Source organism: Lithobates pipiens, unplaced genomic scaffold, assembly GCF_037356315.1.
Source record: "Lithobates pipiens isolate NorthernLeopardFrog02 unplaced genomic scaffold, aLitPip1_a1.2 Scaffold_27, whole genome shotgun sequence".
NCBI classification, from domain to species: Eukaryota; Metazoa; Chordata; class Amphibia; order Anura; family Ranidae; genus Lithobates; species Lithobates pipiens.
Genome location: NW_027507788.1, coordinates 162,260,400 through 162,285,059, shown reverse-complemented (window position 1 = coordinate 162,285,059; position 24,660 = coordinate 162,260,400). Strand labels below are relative to the sequence as shown.

The 24,660-nt window shown below is 43.9% G+C and overlaps 1 protein-coding gene across 1 annotated transcript in view; it reads right to left on the bottom strand.

Annotated features, from left to right (window-relative positions):
* LOC143933261 (uncharacterized) overlaps positions 1-24,660 on the bottom strand; it is a 206,673-nt gene that overhangs the window by 14,311 nt on the left and 167,702 nt on the right. The gene's annotated exons all lie outside the window — the stretch shown is intronic.

Sequence of the window (24,660 nt, the reverse complement as noted above, 5' to 3'; positions counted from 1 at the left end):
TTCAGCCATACTATCTGTATGGCTGAACTCGAATCGCACAGAGATCGGATGTGATTTGCACTGCAGTGCGGTGCGAATCACATCCGTTCTCATAAACCGCTGCAATGTGAACCCAGCCTTAGTGACACTGGCGACGGGGGGTGATCACGGGGTTAAACCTTTATTGGGGGGGTTAGGGGGGTACCTTAGAACTAAAGGGGGCTAACCCTAACTGCCCTAACAGTTATTACAGTCACAAATGACACCAATGCAAAAAAAATGCAATTGGTGTCACTGTGACTGGGGGTGCAGGGGTGATTGGGGGGTGAAGGGGGGGTGAGAGTGTGCATGGCATGTTCTACTGTATTGTGTAGTATTGGTGCAACTCACCGATCCTCTCTCCTCGGTGCCGGAACGAAGAATACCGACACGGAGGAGAGATTACATCACTTCCTCTGCCTGTGTTTACATTACAGGAGAGGAAGTGATGTCACGCTTCACTTCCATTCGTCAGGAGCGATCGCGAGGGGGTGGCCATGAACGAATGGCCGCCCCCTCATCCCGGATCGCTCCTGAACGGATACCGACCGCCGCTGGCACCGGGGGGGGGGCCCGATCGGGCCCCCCACCCGCGGGAAGGCAGGGACGTACATGTATGCCCATATGCCTGCCCGTGCCATTCTGTCGACGTACATCGTCGTGCGGCGGTCGGCAAGTGGTTAATGCTCATGTTAAAAACCATGATTTTAGATATGTTGATATAAGTACAGCAGAAGATTTGTATGGATATATATGTGTAGGACAGGGATATGATTTCTGTTTACAATTGTATTTCATTCACAGCAATAATATTGAAATCAAAGTTAAAATAGAATCCAAAACAAATTTTGTTAAAATGCAGGGATCTTATAAACTAAATAACAAAACCGGAACTTTTGAATGTAACATATTGTTGAGGAGTTTCTGGTCTATATATTTAAAAGGTAATGAGTCAACATATTTTCTGGAGATGTGGATAATAGTATGTCAAGATCTGGAAAATAACTTTATCCTTTAGATCAATTTTTTTTATCTTTTTCAAAGTTTCGTAAAAATATTAGATCCAGAACATTTAAACATCATTGGAGATGAAAAAGGAGACGTTGTGCACAGATCCAGATACTCCCGGACCTATCCAGGGCGACACTACAGCGCCGTGCCATGCTGAAACCGGCCCTTGAAGTGGCGAGACGCCACGGTTGCACATACAGATGGGGCTACCCCCTAACAGTCATCTTTCGCATGGATAGCGGCTCCTTCACACTGCGCACACCAGCAGATCTCCCTGCCCTCTTTGCTTTCCTGGGGGCGGAACCGGTCCCGGTCCCGAATTGGCTGATGAAGATCCAACGTCCGGCGGGCCGCTTGGGTCCCACGTCGGAGGGGCCTGCCCCGCCAGCTCGCTCCAGGAGGTCCCGAGGTCGCTCCCGCACCCTGTCCACATATGCTGATGGAAGTTGCGAGACATGAGTACATCTTATGACACTTTGTATGTTGTTCTGCACTGGTTGACTTTTTACACCCCCCATCAGTATTACTCTCCCATGTCTTGCCATCCCCCCTTTTATGGTCTCTGCCCCCGCCACACGGCCACCACTGCTGCTGGAGACATTTCTGGGAGGCGTGGAGAGCTGCCGAGCCCTGGTGGCCTTGGACGTTCATATATGTTTGCCCACTCCAGTGGGAGTGGAGAGGCCACCCATGCAACACTTTGAAGAGACATTGTTGACCCCTCGGTCGTATAGCTTGGCTCTCGACCTCAGGACCCCGTTTGGCCCGTGTGCCGGGCCATGTTGGCCGCTATCCCTCTGAGGACTCCCGGAGTGGGGTGACATTTCAGAACAAGTGGGGGGGTCGGGGGGGGGGGGGTGGCTGTGGCTGACATCATACAGCAGCCGGGTGGGGATGGAGGGGATGATGTGGGTCCTGAATGTTGGGTGGGGGGGGTGAGTGGGTGGGCCCTCTGTTCCCTTCCCCTTCTCCGTTCCCCCACACCCTACCCCCTCCCCCCCTCCGGGTCTTGCCCATTTGGGGTTCTGTGGTTGCCAGGGGACGGGGGAGGTTGTGCCACATTGACGGTTGCGGGGGATTGCTGGATTGGGGCTGTCTTATGGGTTTCTATGTTTTGCATTTATTTGTATGCCATGTTTACAACCAGTGTAGTTTCTTAGTAGATATTATACGCAATGTTATTACTAGCCTAGTTTTGTGGTTTGTTTAGTTTTCAGGACTCAGGGGATGTTTCATGCCTTATGCCCAAAACAGACGTGCCCATACGGGCATTATTTGACTTTACACGTCTAAACATACAACCTTGGCCTGGGGTCCCGGGGGGTCGGGGGTACCGCCCGCTGGCCCGCTCCGTACACTCCCCCACGTAGGTCGACGCCTTTTTTCCGGGGTCACCCGGTGGGCGTTATAGCAGCTAGTTGCTGCACTCTAGTTGTCCAACTACGTTGGACAGGGCTGACTGGGAGTCCTCTCCCTCTCGTCCACACCCTTAAAATTTCCTTACCCCTCTACCCACCCGTCTTGTATCCTCCTTTCTTACCCTTCCCGCTTCTACTACCCCTACCCAATCATGGATGTGCTTAACGTTGTCACCCTTAATGCAAAGGGACTGAACGTTCCTGAGAAGAGACGCATGTTGTTGAACGACATAAAACGACAACATGCGGATATAGTCTTGTTACAAGAAACCCACTTTAGGGAAAACAAGTTCCCTATCCTGAAAAACAGATACTACCCGACAGTCTACCACTCTACATACACGGAGACCAAATCTCGGGGAGTCTCCATTCAGATAGCGGCCAGAGTGCCGTGGACTCTGTTGGACCTAAAAACAGACCCAGGGGGGAGGTTTTTATTCCTTAAAGGCCTAGTTGGCGGTGTGAAAGTTACCATTGCTAACTTCTACGCCCCCAACAGTAGACAAGACCTGTTTGTGAAGAGACATTTAAACCTACTCCTAAACTTTTCAGAAGGCCAACTAATCATAGGTGGTGATCTTAACGTTCCACTGATTCCCGCGGAGGATACCTCCATGGGGCGGTCCTCCTTCCCTCCGGGAATGAGGAGAGCTATCCACGCGGCCTTGCATGCCACGCAGCTGGTTGATGTGTGGTGTCTCCTCCACCCCGGGGAACGGGATTACACCTTTTTCTCTAGACCGCACCAAGGGTACTCCCGTATCGACTATTTTTTGATGCCACACAGCCAGCTTCAGGCAGTCAAAGGATCCACTATAGGTTCTATTACGTGGTCTGACCATGCCCCAGTTACTCTACAATATGCTTTGACAGACTTTTACAAGGGACAGAAAAAAACGTGGAGACTCAATGAGAGTCTCCTCCGGGACTCCACGGTGCTGTCAGAAGTGACGTCAGAAATCTCTCATTATTTCCACGCTAACAGTACGGGGGAATGTGATGCAGGTCTGGTTTGGGAGGCACACAAGGCGGTGATCCGCGGCATACTAATTAAACACGGCGCACGACTTAAAAGACAGCGAACTGCCCAACTGACTGAGTTGTTCAATAAACTTCAAAATTTGGAAGCTAACCATAAACGGACACCGAATACTCCTGTGGGCGCTGAGCTTGATACGATACGCTCCCAGATAAATGACCTTCTCTTTTTTAAAGCTAGGGCGGCTCTCCAGATCTCCCGTAGAAGGATTTACGAATCGGGCAATAAATGCGGTAGGTTACTCGTGCAATCTTTGAAAACCCAACGGGCGGCGTCTTATATCCCATTTGTCCTATCCTCCCGGGGGACGCGGGAGACGCTACCACAACATATTACCAATACATTCAGGTCTTTCTACGAGTCTCTCTACAACTTGCACAATACCCGACCCTCCCCAGTACAAATAGCTGACTATATAGCCTCCTCCACCATGCCCACCCTGTCGACAGAAATACGGGACGTCTTGGAGGGACCTATAACAATGTCCGAACTCCAACAGGCAATTAATAACACCAAGAGAGGGAAGGCCCCGGGCCCGGACGGCCTTACCCTACAATATTACAAGACCTTACTCCCATCCCTTGGACATCATCTGCTACACCTTTTCAATGACCTTACTAAAGGGAGCACGCTCCATGAGGCCACATTACAGGCACATATAGCTGTGATCCCTAAAGAAGGTAAGGACCCATCCCTATGCGGGAGCTATCGCCCAATCTCTCTTTTGAACACGGATCTTAAACTATTCACTAAGATCATAGCCATGAGGCTACAATCATACATCCCCGACCTGATACACCTGGACCAGGTAGGCTTCGTACCCACCAGAGAGGCTAGAGACAACACCACTAAAGTCTTAAACCTGCTGCATACGGCTAACATGGAGCACAAGCCAAGTGTCTTTCTCAGCACGGACGCTGAGAAAGCCTTTGACAGGGTTAGCTGGGATTTTATGTCTGCCACACTACGCCACATAGGATTGGGCAAAACCATGTTAGGGTGGATCCAGGCCATATATACCACACCATCGGCCAGGGTTAGGGCCAATGGGGTGCTGTCCGAACCTTTTCGGATCACGAACGGGACGCGACAGGGATGCCCGCTTTCACCTCTCTTATTCGCGCTCTCCCTCGAACCGTTCCTCTGCCACATTAGATCAAATCCGAACATAACGGGCATCGCGGTTAAACACACCCAGCACAAAGTATCGGCTTACGCGGACGACCTGTTGTTCTCAATCTCCAACCCAGTGGTATCCCTTCCAAATTTGATGAGAGAGTTCGAAACGTACGGGACACTCTCAAATTTAAAAATTAATTTCGCCAAGTCTGAGGCAATGGGAGTGGGGATACCGGCGGCGCAGCTTGCCCACCTCCAAGCTAGCTTTACCCTGAAGTGGACGAACACGGCTCTGAAGTACCTTGGTACGTATATCCCGCATACACTCTCGAAACTGTATGAGTATAACTTCCCTCCGCTACTGTTGGAAATAAAATCACTTTTGTCCAAATGGCAGTCGGGTATGCACTCCTGGATGGGACGTTGTAACATCTTAAAGATGTCCGTCCTCCCGAAAATTCTCTACCTAATGCGGGCCCTACCTATCCATATACCTTCCACCTTCTTTAAAAGAGTTCGATCTGCATTCACGGAATTCGTATGGGCGAAAAAAAGACCTAGACTCGCTCACAAACTCTTGGTGCTCCCCAAATTATGTGGCGGTTTAGCCCTACCAAATATTCGAGCCTACTATCAAGCGGTTCATCTGGGGAGGCTCATAGATTGGTGCCGCCATCAGGACACCAAGCTGTGGGCCCAGCTGGAACAGGCACAAAGTGCGATTCCACTCCGGAGGATGCCATGGTGCTACTCGGATTTGCCGGGTGTGATCAAACGCCACCCACTGATTGGTAGCTCGGCGAAGGTCTGCGCTCGGATAGTTTCGCAAACGCCCCTTTCCTCCCCAGGCTCGCCCCTGTACCCCATCATAGGCAACCCATTATTTACTCCAGGTCTTTACGATGGGAGTCTTCGGAACTTGGGGGAGGCGGGACTACATCAAGCATCCCACTTTAGTACAGGGGGGCGCTGGAAAACGACGGCGGAATTACTAGACCCTGCAGGCCCGTTCCGACTAGACTTCCTGAGGGCACTCCAACTTACACATTTCCTCTCTACGATCCCACCCCCCCGGAGAGACGCCCTGACGCTCACGGCCCTGGAAGTGCTCTGCACTGACGCGGGTGTCCTGTCGCACACACTCTCACTGACTTATAATCTTCTAAACTCTCCCTCAGCAGACTTTCTTCCTCCGGGCCTACTTAAATGGGAGGAGGAGTTAGATTGCCAATTCAACAGCACCAAGAGACAGCGTATACTCAGATTTACCCACAAATCTTCGATCTGTGCCAAGATCCAAGAAACAAATTACAAAATTATCTCACGTTGGTATAGGACCCCTTCAGTACTCCATCAGCTCTACCCGAATACGTCAGACCGGTGTTGGCGATGTCTCACAGACAAAGGGACTCTGCTGCATATCTTTTGGTCCTGCCCGAAACTCGCACACTTTTGGAAAGTGGTGCGGGAGACAATTCAACAATTCACGGCCCTGCCTCTCACAGACGACCCAGCTCTTTATCTCTTACATGCCTCCGACGTGCCCGACAGGAAATACCAGAAATCGGTAATCCGCCACCTACTTGATGCGGCTAAAGCCTGCATACCGCTCCATTGGAAATCACCCCTACCACCGACCTCTGGCTGCGTAAAGTGGAAGACATTAGGAAAATGGAGGATCTTATCCTCACAGCGCAAAATAGGGAAGAAACTTTCACTAAAACCTGGCAAGGTTGGACTGCGTTCATATACTCGGCTGAGGGCCAGGCCCTGAGACGGGTGGACGCAGACGGGTGATACTGTATGTAGCACCCAAGATCCGCTGAGCCTGGGGACCATGGAGATGGGCCCCACATCCGTAATTCAGTATGGTCATATGCGCACTCCATGATTGGGTAGCACACTTTGCTCCCCCCTTCTTACACTCCCTCCCCCCTTTGTACCCCATACTCGTTTTACCCCTTTGTCCTCCCTTCGCCCCTCTGTCCCTCCCTCCCCTAACGCTTCACCTATCCCCCCCCCCATACACTGGCAGTGGTATCGATAGAGATACCTAGTCAGTTTAAAAGAAACTGGGAAGTGGGACCACAGGACGAAGTGGAATCTCAAATCCACATACTGCTGTTTATCTTCTTGGCGATAATGCCCACGGATTTTTGATGTTGTTCTTCAGATATTGTTTCGCTATCTGTAAACTATGTGGAAAGTTTGTAATCTGTTGGTCTGTGTGGACCCATTTCCTGATATAAAAAAAAAAAAAAAAAAAAAAAAAAGGAGACGTTGTAAGAACATGGGATTTTAAAGTAGCAAGAAAATTTACTCAAATAAGGGTCAAAATTGATATTTTTATAGTTGATAGGATTGTTCCAGAAATTAATATTTTCCCACAATCTTTGAAAATTATGGAAGATAAAGATAATTTGCATTTGATATGTGATACAAAAATATCTTTACCTCAAAATTCATTGTTAAAGCGGAGGTCCACCCTAAAGTGGACCTTCCACTCATTGGAATCCTCCCCCCCTCCGGTGCCACAATTGGCACCTTTCATGGGGGAGGGGGGTGCGGGTACCTGTACAGTACAGGTATCTGCACCCACTTCCTGGATAGCTCTCTGCGGAAAGGGGCGTAGATTACGCCCCTTTCCGAAAGTCCCCCGCTGCCTGCTGGGAAACACACAGATCCCAGAGGCAGCGGGTCCATCCTCATTGCGCAGCGCGACTCGCGCATGCGCAGTAGGGAACTGGGAAATGAAGCCGAAAGGCTCCACTTCCTGATTCCCATACCCAAGATGGCGGCGGCAGCACCCGAGAGACGATCGAGAGATCGGCTTCGGGTGCCGACATCGCGGGCGCGCTGGACAGGTAAGTGTCACTATTTTAAAAGTCAGCAGCTGCAGTATTTGTAGCTGCTGGCTTTTTTTTTTTTTTTTTTAAACGCGCACTCCCGGCGGACTCCCGCTTTAACTTGGAAAAGGAATGATGAGTTTTTGGGTAATTTTCTTTATAGTTCTACTATCATAATTCATAAAGGAATTTTTGGTAGTGTGAATTGGATCAATGATACATTTGTTTATCAACAAATGAGAGTATCTTTGAATGATACTGGTATATATGAATGTTGCATATCAATAGGAAATTATCTGGTGAAATGTGCTAAGGCAAGTGTTATTGTTATGTCTCCAAGGAAAACTCCATGTGTCAATAAGAAAAGTTTCTCTACAACTCCTTTTCAGATTAACCATTTCCAATCCAGAACTCTTTTGAGAGAGGGAAAGTTTGTCATTATTTTGTGGAACTTTAATGTTTCAGAATGGAAAATTTCTACAAGGTTTCCACAATGTCAAAGGCATTTGGTTAATATGGAATTGGGTATTGAGAGATGGTTTGGAATTAATAATAGAAATTATAACAGAAATAAGCGTGGTATTGTTGAAGGTATTTTAGGAGGGATTGGCACAATCAGGAGTATAACAAATAGTATGGATATTAATACTTTAAAGTCTGATCTAGAAACCGCTGGTTTAGTGGGAAGTAATGGTATTAAAATACAAAGACATTTAAATCAGATTTTAGAAAATATGGTAATTAAAACTGCTAATATAATGGGTCCATCTATTTTACATCTTCAAAATATTACTTTTGATTTGATGATAAGTGAACAACATTCTCATATAGCCAGAGCATGTTTAGAGATTCAAACTGAATATTCCACCAATTTTAAAATAATTGCGCAAGCATTTCAGAGTGGAATAACTCCTCTTGGCATTTTACAGTATTTGCCCAAAGAATATTTATATGCGATAAATCATACAGATTTATGGGTAAATAAATGGATAGGATGCAAGCAGGACATATGTTATAGTTCTTCTATGATTCCAATAGCTGTAAAAGAACAAATTTTGGTTCCAATCACTGTTTTGGGATTACCTGTCAGCAATACACAATTATTATACTATAAATTACAGTATACAGATTTTGTATTTAACAATGAAAATTCTGAATTAGAACAATTAGATCTGTCATCATGTTTACAATTCCAGTCTAAAGTTATCTGTTTAACTAATCAAGATAAAAGTATATTTCATTCTTGTTATCATAATCACACATTATGTTCAGCAAGAATGGAAAACGTTGCAATAATTTCTGAATTAATTACTCGTGTAGATAAAAAGAAGGTTTGTTTTCAGATTATGTCAGATACAGAAAGGGTTAAAACTTTTTTCTCTTCTTGTACAAATACAGAAAACCTAAATCAAGGGTTGAATTGTATAGAAGGAGACATTGTTGCAATAAGTATTAATGGGTTGAGAACAAATTTAACAAATATGTTTATGAAAAATATTAGCGCTCTTCCTACACAGTATAATATTTCCCAAATAGATGAATTTCCATGGGAAAAATGGGCAAATATAATTCAAAAGGATCAAGGTTTATTAATAGCTTTGGCTAAGGAATTGCAAAATGCAGAAGTATTGTTTAAACATGAACAAGGTAATTTGCAAGAAATATCGCATGAATGGTCAGAATTTTCAGGAAGTAATTGGTGGAAAAAATTTAGTAATAGTGTATCCATTTGGGGAAAAACTTCGATAACTTCAGCAGCAGGAAATATTTTATCACATCCTATTGTAATTATTTTTATTATTATTATGTTATTTCTTATATTCCAGTTATGTTTGATGTTTAGAATGAAAAAATTATATTATCGAATTAGAAGTGAAATTAAGAAAGGAGATGATTTGCTGCAAAATAAGCTTAAAAGGAAAATGGGTTTTGGAGTTACAAATTCAGTTGTACATGACAGAACATTTGGAGTTATTGAATCAAGGTTTGTTTGAATGAGACATGAATGTTGTGAATGGATTTATATCTGAAAAATATGATTAGTATTCATATTTCAGAGGGGACCAGTATGAGAGTGAGAGCAAGAGCGATAAAACACCAAATATAACACGCCTACTCCCTATTCACACCTGATACCTTGTAACACTAATGAGACATAGGACACCTGTAAGGGAAAATGACTAATTGGGCCCAATTTGGACATTTTCACTTAGGAGTGTACTCACTTTTGTTGCCAGCGGTTTATACATTTATAGCGGTGTATTTTCATTATTTTGAGGGGGACAGCAAATTTACACTGTTATACAAGCTGTATACTCACTAATTTACAATGTAGCAAAGTGTCATTTCTTCAGTGTTGTCACATGAAAATATATAATAAAATATTTACAAATATGAGGCGGTGAGGGGTATACTCAATGTTGTATATATACACAGCAATAACAGTTCAGCAGTCAGTAACATGCTAACTGCTTTCTTAACTGGCCAACTCGTTGGGGCCTGTTTTGGTACAACACTCAAGATACCGATGCAGGCACTGCCAACTGTGTTTCTTGAAACAACTCTATCCATCTTTTATCAAGGTGTACAGTAGTGCACTGTTGGCCAGCGGATTCTTACTAGGTCAGTGGGAAATCTCCTGATCACGGATAGTGTACCAAAGTCAGTGTGCTCATCGTCCAGAATGGCTGCCACTGTCTTTCACTCAGGTACAGAGGTCCCCTTGCAGCCTCAGCATCTCTGCAGGTCAGCCTTTACTTTCTCTCCTCAGCCCAGCAAAGTTACAATACACCTCCCTCCTCCTCTCCACCACAGTGCCACTAGAAGAATTTGAAGTCCTCTACTCTAGAGTGTGAAGCTAACTCTGTAGGAACTACAACTACACATCAATCTTCCACACTTTTCTCCAGTTTCTAGCAGTCCACATCCTCAGTGCATGCTCTAGTGGATGGAGGGTAACACTAGCTTGCTCTACATTTTGTAATAAAAGTCTCTCCTGCCTGAGTAAAAGTATCCTCTGCAGCACAGACCGTCTTGCCAGGAAAAGACCTGCCAGAGCTGCAGATTGGCTACATACAAGCAAGTCAAAATGCCTCTTATCCTAATCATAAAGGACAATGTACAAGAAGAGTGGGTAACAACCAGGCAAACAAAAACAAATGTGCCGAGAGGCTCCACAACAAGTGTTAGCAGACCCAATTTTAGAGTATTGCTGCAAAAACTTCGTGGTTGAAAACTGCATCCCCAGAAGATTGGATATGCACTTGGAAGAACTGTGAAAAAGGTATGAATAGTGGATCAGGTAGCAGACTTACAGGGCTAGTGAGGCCTGGTGTTGAGCTGACCTGGTGGAGTGGGTGCATAAAAGCACAGGAGACTTGTCCTTTAGAGTGTAAACTCTAGCGATCAGATGTCTTATCCATCAAGTAATTGTTTTGCTTGGAAGAACAATGTCCCTTGTAATGTCCTGAGGACAGGAGAAAGAGAATCAGTCTTCTTGACTGAAACTGCTGCATTGAAGTAGACTCTTATGGCTCTGACCGGGCCAAGGCAAATGGACAGCAATTTCCTTTATAGAATATAATTTTCCTCCTGTGACATTCTTTATAAAATTGTCAAGTGCCTCCCCAAGAATATGTCCTCTTTCAAAAGATATACATGTGAGGCATCTTTCACAGGCCGCTTCACCTGTCCAGGCTTTGCGCACAAGATACTGCACGTGAATGGAGCCAAGAGCCTTTTAGGAAATTTGTGTCATTACTTGTTCCTGGACAGCCACACATAACAGAGCAGAAGGTAAATGCTGTTACTGCTAAGTTAGGGCATATTCCTGGAATAGAGGATTGTGTTGGTTGTTCCTGCCGTAGTCCAGTTACCTGCAGCCTGACAGAAATTTCAGCAATAGCGGGTTGCAGAGCTAGCCTTTAAAGAGTATTTCGTATTCCTTATATCTGTCTGTTGTAGCATGTACTTGTGTTAAAAAGTATCCTGATCTCTTTGCATTATATCCTTTGTGTGAAATACCTTGTGATCCTGTCAGTCCCCCTGCTTTGCTATTTCACACTGATAATGCTAGGCATAGAAGCACACCCTTCTATGCAAGGTATAACGGAAAATAGAAAAGTGGCCTGGCATTTTATAGCCCTGCTCCAAGATGGCAGTATTAAAGTTGTTAGCTGCTCAAGAAATTAAGACAAAGATGCATAAAAATCAGCCTGTCAAGTAGGGTGCTTGATACATGCCTGAAATGGAACTAGAGTCAGTTGCAGAGACCAGTGTTAAAACTGTGTCCTGCTCCCATGCACAGGAAGCATAGTCATTCTGAGGTTGAGTGCTGTGTTGGTCTTCAACAGAGCAAATGTTTTTGCCATGGCTCCCTTTCACCTGGTTTCTTTCTTTTTTTTCTCTTCTCTTTTTTCCACAGTGAAATTTCCTGAGAAACTTTTTTCAACTTTCCAAGTTCAAATTTTGGTCTCATCTCGTTTTTACATCATCGTGGCTCACATTTTTATATTCAAATTTTAATCTACTATCAGGAAAATTCAAATTACTTATACAAATTAGACAACGAAAAAAGGGTTTTTACTCCTAGGATTTTCCCCTATAACCCCCCTTCCTTACCCATCCTCCCCCACCCGTGTTCGAAATGATCTCTCCTGTTCCTTCGTTACATTCCTCTGCCAACCATTTTCTCTAAATACTTTTCTGAGGATTTACATTTTTCCCAACTTTCACATGCTTCTGTATATATCCGAGATCGACCTTTATCTCTACTCTCAAAATGTGCCATTTTATTGTAGTATTCTATTCTATCGAACCAATCTCTCATATCTGGTTTTTCGCTATTTAGCCAATTCTTTGGGATCAGCCCTTTTGCAGCATTTAGGAGTGTTGGAATAATTGCTTTCTTTTTCTGCTTCCTTGATTTTTTAATGTCCAGAAATAGACACGTCTGTGGCTTATATTCTATTTTCTCGTTCGTTATTTCTTTTATAATAAACACTCGTGCCAGTACTCCTTTGTCTTTGGGCACTCCCACTAGATATGCATCATTGTTGCCCTTTGGTTACATTTCCTCCAATACAATGGAGAACTCTCTGTTTGATAAGAATTTATTCTTACCGGTGTCAGGTACCACCTGGCCAGCAATTTGTAATTCATTTCAATGGTATCCATATCCCGCGCACTGTCATGTACTGCTCCTATCATCCTCTCTACTTGACCATCGTCTAGTTTTAAATCCATTTCCTTTTCCCATTGCTCAATATAGGGCGGTCTTCTTTGTCCTTCCAATTCCGAAAGTATTCCATATACTTTTGAAATTCCCTTCTTTACTGACTGTTGTAAATAGCAGAGCTTTTCCACGGGCCTCTTTTCTCCTTCATCTCTTATTGGCTGTGAAAGTCTTTTTACAAAGTATGTGTCTGGGAATAAAGAGAAGGCTAATTTATTAAATACTTTCTTCAGCTCTGTGTATACAAAAGAGCATGGGGGAGTGCATGTCCATAATGGGGGTGATAGTGACACAGCCCCAAATGATCCACAGTGGCTCAAAAGTGATATGGTCCAGAAATATTTAGACAGAATAAAGGTGGATAAAGTACTTGGCCCTGATGGAATCCACCCACGGATCCTAAAAGAATTGAGCTCTGTAATTTCAGAGCCATTGTATCTAATTTTTAGGGACTCAATGACGGGAATAGTCCCACTGGATTTATATATCAAAGGCTCCCGCGCTATATGGCCAGAAAATGGTAAGAAGGCAAAATTCTGTTCTAATGGGAGCAGCAAACACTCTATGAGTTGACTCTCAATAATGCAGAAAAAGAAAAAAAGGGGGGTTGTGTTGCGCTTCCTTAATACCAAAAAAACTAACACAGTCAATAAAAAATATATAAAAAAAGTGTCAAAACAGAAAGTGCAATAGTGCTTTGTAAACTACAACAACACTTAGTACTTATGAAAAAAGTGCATCTGTGCATTACATAAATGGCTAGTATAAAGTGTTCCTGTGCATCACTCAGTTGTCTGAAAATACGCAAATATGTGCTTAAAACCATAAAGTGCATATAACAGGTTAAAAAATGCAATATATAAAGAAAGAAATATTTGTGATATAAAACGCAGAAAAAAATCTGATCTATAAACGCAGAAAGAATTATGTGCTCTAAACGCAGAAAAAATGCAAAACAAATGCAAAAAAACAAAATGCATTCATTGAAAAAAACAAAAATCAATAGCAGCAAACTAATGAATCTCGATAGAGTGTCCCATACATAGTCCAATCGTGCAATTTTGCATGCAATATCACAAACACAAGTAAGGTGCAATGTGCGAAGCCAACTCTCTTCCAATGGTGCTCCGTGCCAGTGCTAGTTATATTAAATAATTACCTCACGGCTGCGAGGTATGCAGCAAAACAGCTAATTTGCAGGGGGTACTTGGGAGAGTCAGGGGGACTGCAGAGAGGACTTCCGATGGTGCCGCTTTCCTTGTAGTTGTTACCAGCGAAAATGCTCAAAACGACAGGTAAAAAACATCCTCCATAGTGTAGTATTTAAAATAGAATATTTTATTTAAAACATCTTTAACTACTCACAAGAGGGAACGGGAAAACAGGCACACAGCTAACAACGGATCAGTGAGCGACTTGCTCGGATGTAGACGTCACTTCCGGTTTCCCACTGGATTGGCGCAGGGCGAACGTGGTGCCTATATTTAAAAAGGTATCAAAGTCTTTACCAAGTAACTATAGACCTGTTAGCTTAACTTCTATAGCTGGAAAGATACTGGAGGGTTTAATAAAAGACCAAGTTCTTGCTGAAAAAGCACTTTAAGCAACAGACAGCATGGATTCATGAAAGACAGAAGTTGTCAGACAAATCTGATTTTTTTTTTATGAAGAGGTAAGTAAAACCTTGGACAGAGGGGTGGCGGTGGACGTGGTATACTTGGATTTTGCAAAAGCGTTCGATACAGTTCCTCACACACGGCTCATGAGTAAGGTAAAGTCTACAGGTTTGGAAATATCAGTTTGTAAATGGATAGAAAATTGGCTAAAAGACAGAATTCAGAGAGTATTGGTTAAGGATTCCTCCTCTGAATGGTCTAAGGTTATCAGTGGTGTACCCCAAGGTTAAGTGCTGGGACCCTTACTTTTTAACATCTTTATAAATGATATTGGGTCTGGGATCAAAAGTAACATTTCTGTCTGCAGATGACACCAAGATATGCAGTGGAATAACGTCCTTACAGGATGTCTCCAATTTACAAGCCAACCTCAATACACTGTCTAATTGGGCGACTATGTGGCAGATGAGGTTTAATGTTGATAAATGTAAAGTTATGCACTTGGGGGCTAAGAATATGCATGCATCATACATACTAGGGGGAGTACAACTGGGGGAATCCATAGTGGAGAAGGATCTGGGAGTTTTGGTAGATCATAAGCTCAATAACAACATGAAATGTCAAGCTGCTGTTTCCAAAGCGAGCAAAGTCCTTTCTTGTATTAAGTATGGACTCCAGAGAGAGAGAGAGAGATAATTTTGCCCCTGTTCAAATCATTAGTAAGACCTCACCTGGAATATGCAGTTGAGTTTTGGGCACCAGTTCTCAAAAAGGATATCGGGAACTGGAGAAAGTGCAGAGAAGGGCAACCAAACTGATAAGAGGCATGGAGGAGCTCAGCTATGAGGAAAGAATAGAGGAACTACATTTATTCACTCTTGAGAAGAGGAGAATAAGGAGGGATATGATAAACATGTTCAAATATATAAGGGGTCTATATAGTGAACTTGGTGTTGAGTTATTCTCTGTACGGTCAACCCAGAGGACACGGAGGCATTCTTTTCGTCTAGAGGAAAAGAGATTTCATTGTCAAATACAGAAAGGTTTCTTCACAGTAAGAGCTGTAAAAATGTGGAATAGACTCCCGCCTGAGGTGGTTCTGGCCAGCTCAGTAGATTGCTTTAAGAAAGGCCTGGATACTTTCCTGAATGTACATAATATAACTGGGTACTAACATTTATAGGTAAAGTTGATCCAGGGAAAATCCGATTACCTCTTGGGGGATCGGGAAGGAATTTTTTTCCCCTGCTGTAGCAAATTGGAGCATACTCTGCTGTTTTTTTTTTTTTTTTGCCTTCCTCTGGATCAGTTGTGGGCATAAAATTGGATATATTGGATTGTACGATTATTTTTTATTTTATTTGTTTTTAAGGTTGAACTGGATGGACTTGTGTCTTTTTTCAACCTGACTAACTATGTAACTATGTTAATTGGATTTGATTCCATTTGTTTATTTCCCATCCAGTGCAATTTTCTATTTCTTGTCGTGATTTAATCTTTCCCTTCATTGTAACATCTTTCAATTGTGGGTTTGTTATTTTCCGTGCTGTAAATATCTCATTCCCTGGTGCAAAAAAGTTAGTTCCTGTGAGTGCCATTAATGGGGAATTGTATTCCCATTTCTCTTTCCGATTCACTATATCCCAGATCTTAAAAACATTTTTAGTCAAAACATGTGTCCAAAATCCTATATTTTTGTGGTACCCATATGTTTTTGTGTAAGGTGCTCCTACTTAATGTATTTTCAATCTCTACCCATATTTTCGCACTATTCACATTTGTCCAATCTATCAACCGTGTCAATACTACTCCTTTATAATATCTATATATGTCTGGGGTTGCCAATCCACTGTGCTCCCTTTTCCTAGCAATGAGTGCAAAGTTTATTCTTGGCTTTCTATTTTGCCAAACAGATTTTATCAACACTTTTTTTATTGTCTTGAAGACACTCTGAGGGATCCCTATTGGTAGCATTTGAAATACATACAATACTTTTGGAAGGATGACCATTTTAAACGAGTTTATTCTACCTATCCACGACAGTGCACGTACTTGTATTTTCGTCAAATCTGCCTTAACCTTGTTTATTAATGGGATATAGTTTGCTATATGTAGTTTATCAACAGTTGGAGTTAGTTTAATTCCCAGATATTTTAGTTCTTTGTTAACCCAAGTAAACAGGATTTTTTTTTTTTTTTTGGAGAATCTGTGCCTCCTTTTCCTCTACGCCTATATTTAATATTTCTGTTTTAACAGGATTTATTTTAAAATTTCAGAGTTCCCCATATTTTGTTACTTCTTCCAATATATTTGGCAAGGTCTCCTTAGGGTTTGTCACATACAGCAGCACGTCGTCTGCGTATGCCGCTATTCTGTGCACCTTTTCTCCCACTCTTACCCCTCCTATATCCCCGTTGTTTCTTAGGGTCACCAAGAAGGGTTCCATTGTTAGAACATATAGGAGAGCCATCGGCTGGCGGATGTGTTACGAGAGGACGTAGCGTCCGCCTGAGGGGAGGGGCCTGCCAGCGCTAAGCTCACCGCACCGCCGATCAAACAGCAAGAGATGGCTAGGAGCGGGGAGGTGAGAGATCCCAGCCCAGCCATGCGGAAGCCCTCGGCGCGGTGCTGCTAACATCTCGCGTTCTGAGTACGGAGCTTTCCCCAGCCGCCACATCATATCACGTCGGCCAGCTCACCCCCTCCCCCCCCCCCCCCGCCGCTCTAGTCCACAACGGATCCCCCCTGGCTATACAGCAGGACTTTGGAGGCATACGGAGGAGACTCTCTAGAGCCCGGAACTGGTAGGAGAGCAGCGAGATACAGCATGGACAAGGACGGTAACATTTTTAAAGTCACAAAATTGTTGCAGTGTTAATATATCTAATCAGGGGAATCAAATATCATGCCTATGGGGTTAAATGTTTGCTGGTCAAAAGGAGTCTTGTTAAGCAGATAAGGAAGCCCTACTGTGGATATGTTTCTTTGGCTGCATGCTTCCACCGACAGTTTTGAACGTAAAGTATCTACAGCGGGAAACCATTGCAGGGTTGTATAAACTTAAATAGGACCGTGCTTGCATTGTATATGCCTATGGTAATCGCTACGCTCAGTATACCAGGAGATGACAACTTGGAAGGTGTTTCCCTAAACAGGGGTGGATCCGCAGGGTTAACACGTATTACCTCCCTAAAATAAACTGTAACAATACTGCATAGACTATCGCAAGTACATGCGACATCTGTACATGCGAAATAATACGTGAGAAAAAGTCGCATAGTTCAAAATGAGGGGATAAATACCTGTTGTCAGGACAAACCTTGTATAGATAGGTGGAGGAAGTATATGAAGTTTGCCTCTATCCCAGGGATAAATGTACCGGCTGACGAGACGTTTATGCTAAATGAGCAACATAGATGAGAAAATCAGTATACACGCATCAGAGTGCGGATTTAATGGTGTGGGATTGAAAAAGGCTTTTTTATCCTCACTTTCTTGCTGTCTCGGATATACACAAGAGCGGACCAGATATTTAGACCTGACTTAAAAAAAAAAACCCAAGAGGAGAAGTTATGGCTGGAGGAATAATCGCAAAGAGATTTGCAATGCTACCATAAGTTCTTTTTTTTTTCTTTTTTCTCTCTTCTTCCTGCGTGTCTTTTTTTCCCTTTGTCCCTGGCCGTCAGGATATATTGTCTCCGCAACAGGAAATCGAGCAGATTACCTGAATCACTCGCAATATTGTATATATTATACAGTAAGAGGAAAAATTGCATGATTTGACTACAGGGTTTTTTTTATTTTTCTCCTTGTGTATATCAGATCACTATAAAGTTTCCTTGAATTCAGGATATATTACCGTCCCTGTCAAGGGATTGTTCTGTCCTTAGCGGGGAATAGAGATGAGCTCCTAAATGGCTGGACGGTCCCCCCCTCCCCTGAGATAAGATATAGATAATCCTTTGCCCTCTATCTGTGAAATTAATCAAGATACTCTATGCAAGGCGGGTTATTGAAAGATAGGAGGCGCCAAGCACTTGACAAGTTATCAGGGTGACTTGTCAATCCCAGGATCCATAGGCTTTAACCTAGGGGAGGATTGGCGCGGTTGGAAGAAGATATTAAGATAAAATATAACGGGGTGCAGTGTATTATTCTGTGAGAAGAAGTTATTGTCAAGGGTCCCCCAAGGGGTTTTGCCAGCGGAACACAGACATAGAGGGGAAAAAGGTTGAGAATCCCTAAGTAAAATTGGGGAGCAAAGAGGTAATCTGGACGATCAGTTCCATAGAAGGAAAGTCGCTGGAGGAAGCGACTCCATCGATGAACTAAGATTCAAGGGAAAGAGCTATCGGGGTGTTTAGGATCCACATAATTTTGAGATAGATTGAATCATGAGTAAGTCAGCAAATAAGATGGCAAAAGGGGGAGCCGCTCGGAACATAAAAGATAAGAGTCTAGATACGTCAATCCAACAATATATGACACAAGGAGCAAGCCCCAAAGAAGTTGGACTGGATAAAAGACAAGTAACCATATCAGAGTTCAAGAAGGGATCGGGCAAGCATAAGGGCGGTGGAACACAACATACCAGTGAGGACACAATAATGGAAAGTGACTGGGAGAGCAGCAAAACGGAAGAAATAAGGACAGAAGACCTTCCACCCTCAAAAGGAGAAATGGCGGAGATGCTCTCAAAATTAGAAAATGCAATTAAAATGGACATCAGGGGGCTCCGAGAAGACCTAGGCGGTTTGCTGGAGAGAGTAGAAGCTACAGAAAATCGTGTAGATCTCCAAGCCATAGAACTAAACAAAATTAAAGATCAACTAAGAATACTTCAACAAACACAAAGGAATACGCTGTATAAACTGGAAGACCAGGAAAATAGAAGTAGAAGGAAAAATTTGAAATTGCGCTCAATCCCAGAAACAAAAGGTGAAGACCTAAGAGCAATACTAAATAGCATTCTCGCCCCTTGTTGGGGAAATGAGATGGGAGCTCTACCAAGGATTGATAGAATTCATAGAATTGGTAAAACAAGAATTAGAGATATGGATAGACCAAGAGACATAATAGTGCGGTTCACATTTTTGGATGAAAAAGAAGTAATATGGAAAAAGTTAAGGGGAAAAACTCCACATGTACATGAAGGAAGAGAAAAATACAGATATTCCCGGATATGGCACCCGAGACGCTCCTAAGGAAAAGACTTCTGAAACCTCTACTAGATGAACTGCAAGCTCAGAACATTAAATATAGATGGGGTTTTCCTGCTTGCTTAATAGGGAACAAAGACGGTAAATCAGCGAAGCTGGTTTTCCCGGAAGATCTGGAAGATTTTTGTGAGAAACTGGAAATACGCCCGCCTATACTCCCTGGGTGGCAGATGGACTAACGGGCTCACTATAGGGGGAAAAATGGGTTCGGGGAAGGGACGGGAGGGAAAAGGGGAAGGAAATAAGGAAAATATAAATGTAAACAAGAATGTGGGATTTAATACCTCCCGTCTTATGGGGAGAGGCGCAGGTGGAAAAGCCCCAAACCCTCTTAACAAATAGATTAGGAGATGGTAGGGGTTTGTACGACCATTAACCTAACAAAGGCCGCTAATAGGCCAGGGGAGTTGGGGGGGGGGGGGGGAGGCAAGGAGGGAGGTGGGTAGGGGCTGCAAAGAAGGGCAGGAGGGAGGGGTGGATAGGGGAGGTTGGGAAGGTATAAGGGGGGGAAAGGGAAGTAAAGTGGAAAGTGGGGTGGGGAAGGGAAGGGAAAAAAATAAATAAAAATGTGGACCACCTTAGTAAACAAGATAAAAAGTACCTATGTAGGGTAGAGAAACGTAGGACAAATAGATGGGCAATAGTAAAATAGATGGTTTGAAATTTATGTCCTACAATGTGAAGGGCTTGAACACCCCAATAAAAAGACATAAGATTCTAGCAGAACTGAAGCGCTATGAGGCCGACGTTATATCTCTACAGGAGACTCATATCTCCCTCGCATCAAACATTAGATTATATTCTAATAACTACCCGGTCTGGTTCTATAGTGATACTATTTCAGCCAGAAGTAGAGGGGTAGCGATAGGGTTCTCCAAAAGAATAAGGTTTCAGTTAAAGGAAAAAATGTGTGATGCAGAGGGAAGATATTTGTTCCTAAAGGGCACATTAGAGGAATTGGAGTGTACTTTAGTAAATATTTATGCTCCTAATAGTAACCAAATTAGTTTCTTAACCACTTTCAGACCGGACCATTTTGCCGGTAAATGACCAGAGGTCTTTTTACACTTTGGCACTGCGCTGCTTTAACTGGTAATTGCGCGGTCATGCAATGTTGTACCCAAACAAAATTTGCGTCCTTTTCTTCCCACAAATAGAGCTTTCTTTTGATGGTATTTGATTGCCTCTGCGATTTTTATTTTTTGCGATATAAACGTAAAAAGACCGCAAATTTTGAAAAAAAATGATATTTTCTACTTTTTGTTATTAGAAAAATCCAATAAACTCAATTTTAGTCATACATTTAGGCCAAAATGTATTCAGCCACATGTCTTTGGTAAAAAAAAAGTCAATAATTGTATATTTATTGGTTTGCGCAAAAGTTGTCACATCTACAAACTAAGGTACGTTTTCTGGAATTTACGCAGCTTTTAGTTTACGACTGCCTATCTCATTTCTTGAGGTGCTAAAATGGCAGGGCAGTACAAAACCCCCCCAAATGACCCCATTTTGGAAAGTAGACCCCCTAAGGAAATTGATAAGAGGCATGTTGAGCCCATTGAATATTTTATTTTTTTGCCTCAAGCGATTGAATAATGACAAAAAAATAAATTTTTTTTTTTTTTACACAAAGTTGTCACTAAATGATATATTGCTCACACATGCTATGGGCGTATGTAAAATGACACCCCAAAATAAATTCTGCTGCTTCTCCTGAGTACGGGGATACCACATATGTGGGACTTTTTGGGAGCCTAGCCGCGTACGGGGCCCCGAAAACCAAGCATCGCCTTCAGGCTTTCTAAGGGCGTAAATTTTTGAGTTCACTTCTCACTACCTATTACAGTTTTGAAGGCCATAAAATGCCAAGATGGCACAAAACCCCCACAAATGACCCCATTTTAGAAAGTAGACACCCCAAGCTATTTGCTGAGAGGCATGTTGAGTTCATGGAATATTTTATATTTTGCAACAAGTTGCGGGAAAATTACAAACTTTTTTTTTTTTTTTTTTTTTTTTAACAAAGTTGTCACTAAATGATATATTGCTCATGCATGCCATGGGCATATGTGAAATGACACCCCAAAATAAATTCTGCTGCTTCTCCTGAGTACGGGGATACCACATATGTGGGACTTTTTGGGAGCCTAGCCGCGTACGGGGCCCCGAAAACCAAGCACCGCCTTCAGGCTTTCTAAGGGCGTAAATTTTTGAGTTCACTTCTCACTACCTATTACAGTTTTGAAGGCCATAAAATGCCAAGATGGCACAAAACCCCCACAAATGACCCCATTTTAGAAAGTAGACACCCCAAGCTATTTGCTGAGAGGCATGTTGAGTTCATGGAATATTTTATATTTTGCAACAAGTTGCGGGAAAATTACAAACTTTTTTTTTTTTTTTTTTTTTTTTTAACAAAGTTGTCACTAAATGATATATTGCTCATGCATGCCATGGGCATATGTGAAATGACACCCCAAAATAAATTCTGCTGCTTCTCCTGAGTACGGGGATACCACATATGTGGGACTTTTTGGGAGCCTAGCCGCGTACGGGGCCCCGAAAACCAAGCACCGCCTTCAGGCTTTCTAAGGGCGTAAATTTTTGAGTTCACTTCTCACTACCTATTACAGTTTTGAAGGCCATAAAATGCCAAGATGGCACAAAACCCCCACAAATGACCCCATTTTAGAAAGTAGACACCCCAAGCTATTTGCTGAGAGGCATGTTGAGTCCATGGAATATTTTATATTTTGCCACAAGTTGCGGGAAAATTACAAACTTTTTTTTTTTTTTTTTTTTTTTCCACAAAGTTGTCACTAAATGATATATTGCTCACGCATGCCATGGGCATATGTGAAATGACACCCCAAAATAAATTCTGCTGCTTCTCCTGAGTACGGGGATACCACATATGTGGGACTTTTTGGGAGCCTAGCCGCGTACGGGGCCCCGAAAACCAAGCACCGCCTTCAGGCTTTCTAAGGGCGTTACAGTTTTGAAGGCCATAAAATGCCAAGATGGCACAAACCCCCCCAAATGACCCCATTTTGGAAAGTAGACACCCCTAAATTTAGGGGTACACTAGTGAGACTAGGTAATAAATGGCGTGTGCCCTGAAACTATAAAAAAAAATAACTAACCAACCAGCGTCACCTGTAACAGTTATATGGTGATCACTGGTGAAAGGGTTAACTAGGGGGCAATCAGGGGGCTTTATGCGGTAGTATATGGGGGTCCCTGGCACTAAAAAAGCTGCAGCGAACCTAAATACCTACCTGCCTAACTAGCGTCACCTGTGACACTAATACAGCGATCAGAAAAACGATCGCTTATTAGGCTGGGTTCACACTGGAGCGATGCGGGAACGCCACAAATGCGCGGCGGGTTCCCGCATCGCATGCCTCCCGGCGGCAGTTCACACTGCCCTATGCGAACTGCTGGGAGTGTCAGTGAAATGTTACTGACACCCCCAGATCAGTTCGCATATCGCAGTGCGATCTGCAAACTCGGATCGCATGGTGTGAACACCCATGCGATCCGATTCTGCTGCGGGCCAAAAAAAGGGTCCCGTGCGAATTTGCGGCGGGTGCGGCGAATGGCTGAACTCGAATCGCACAGAGATCGGATGTGATTTGCACTGCAGTGCGGTGCGAATCACATCCGTTCTCATAAACCGCTGCAATGTGAACCCAGCCTTAGTGACACTGGCGACGGGGGGTGATCACGGGGTTAAACCTTTATTGGGGGGGTTAGGGGGGTACCTTAGAACTAAAGGGGGCTAACCCTAACTGCCCTAACAGTTATTAGTCACAAATGACACCCGCCGGGTGATCAGGGGGTTAAACCTTTATTAGGTAATAAATGGCGGGTGCCCTGAAACTATAAAAAAATAACTAACCAACCAGCGTCACCTGTAACAGTTATATGGTGATCACTGGTGAAAGGGTTAACTAGGGGGCAATCAGGGGGCTTTATGCGGTAGTATATGGGGGTCCCTGGCGCTATAAAAAGCTGCGGCGAACCTAAATACCTACCTGCCTAACTAGCGTCACCTGTGACACTAATACGGCGATCAGAAAAATTATCGCTTATTAGGCTGGGTTCACACTGGAGCGATGCGGGAACGCACGAATCCGCGGCGGGTTCCCGCATCGCATGCCTCCCGGCGGCAGTTCACACTGCCCTATGCGAACTGCTGGGAGTGTCAGTGAAATGTTACTGACACCCCCAGATCAGTTCGCATATCGCAGTGCGATCTGCAAACTCGGATCGCATGGTGTGAACACCCATGCGATCCGATTCTGCTGCGGGCCAAAAAAAGGGTCCCGTGCGAATTTGCGGCGGGTGCGGCGGGTGTGGCGGGTGCGGCGAATGGCTGAACTCGAATCGCACAGAGATCGGATGTGATTTGCACTGCAGTGCGGTGCGAATCACATTCGTTCTCATAAACCGCTGCAATGTGAACCCAGCCTTAGTGACACTGGCGACGGGGGGTGATCACGGGGTTAAACCTTTATTGGGGGGGTTAGGGGGGTACATTAGAACTAAAGGGGGCTAACTCTAACTGCCCTAACAGTTATTACAGTCACAAATGACACCAATGCAAAAAAAAAAAAAAAAATGACATTGGTGTCACTGTGACTGGGGGGCAGGGGTAATTGGGGGGGTGATCGGGGGGTAAAGGGGGGGTGTGAGTGTGCCTGGCATGTTCTACTGTGTGTGTAGAGTGTTGGTGCAACTCACCGATCCGCTCTCCTCCGTGTCGGAACGGAAAATACCGACACGGAGGAGAGAATACATCACTTCCTCTCCTGTGTTTACATTACAGGAGAGGAAGTGATGTCACCGGGGATTTCTATTCGTCGGGAGCGATCGCGAGGGGGTGGCCATGAATGAATGGCTGCCCCCTCGTCCCGGATCGCTCCCGGACGTAAACCGACCGCCGCAGGCACCGGGCGGGGGCCCGATCGGGCCCCCGACCCGCGGGAGGCAAGGGACGTACATGTATGTCCTTATGCCTGCCCGTGCCATTGTACCGACGTACATCGGCGTGCGGCGGTCGGCAACTGGTTAAATAAGATATTACATAAACTTATGGACTTTAAATCAGGTTATGTAATTATGATGGGAGATTTGAA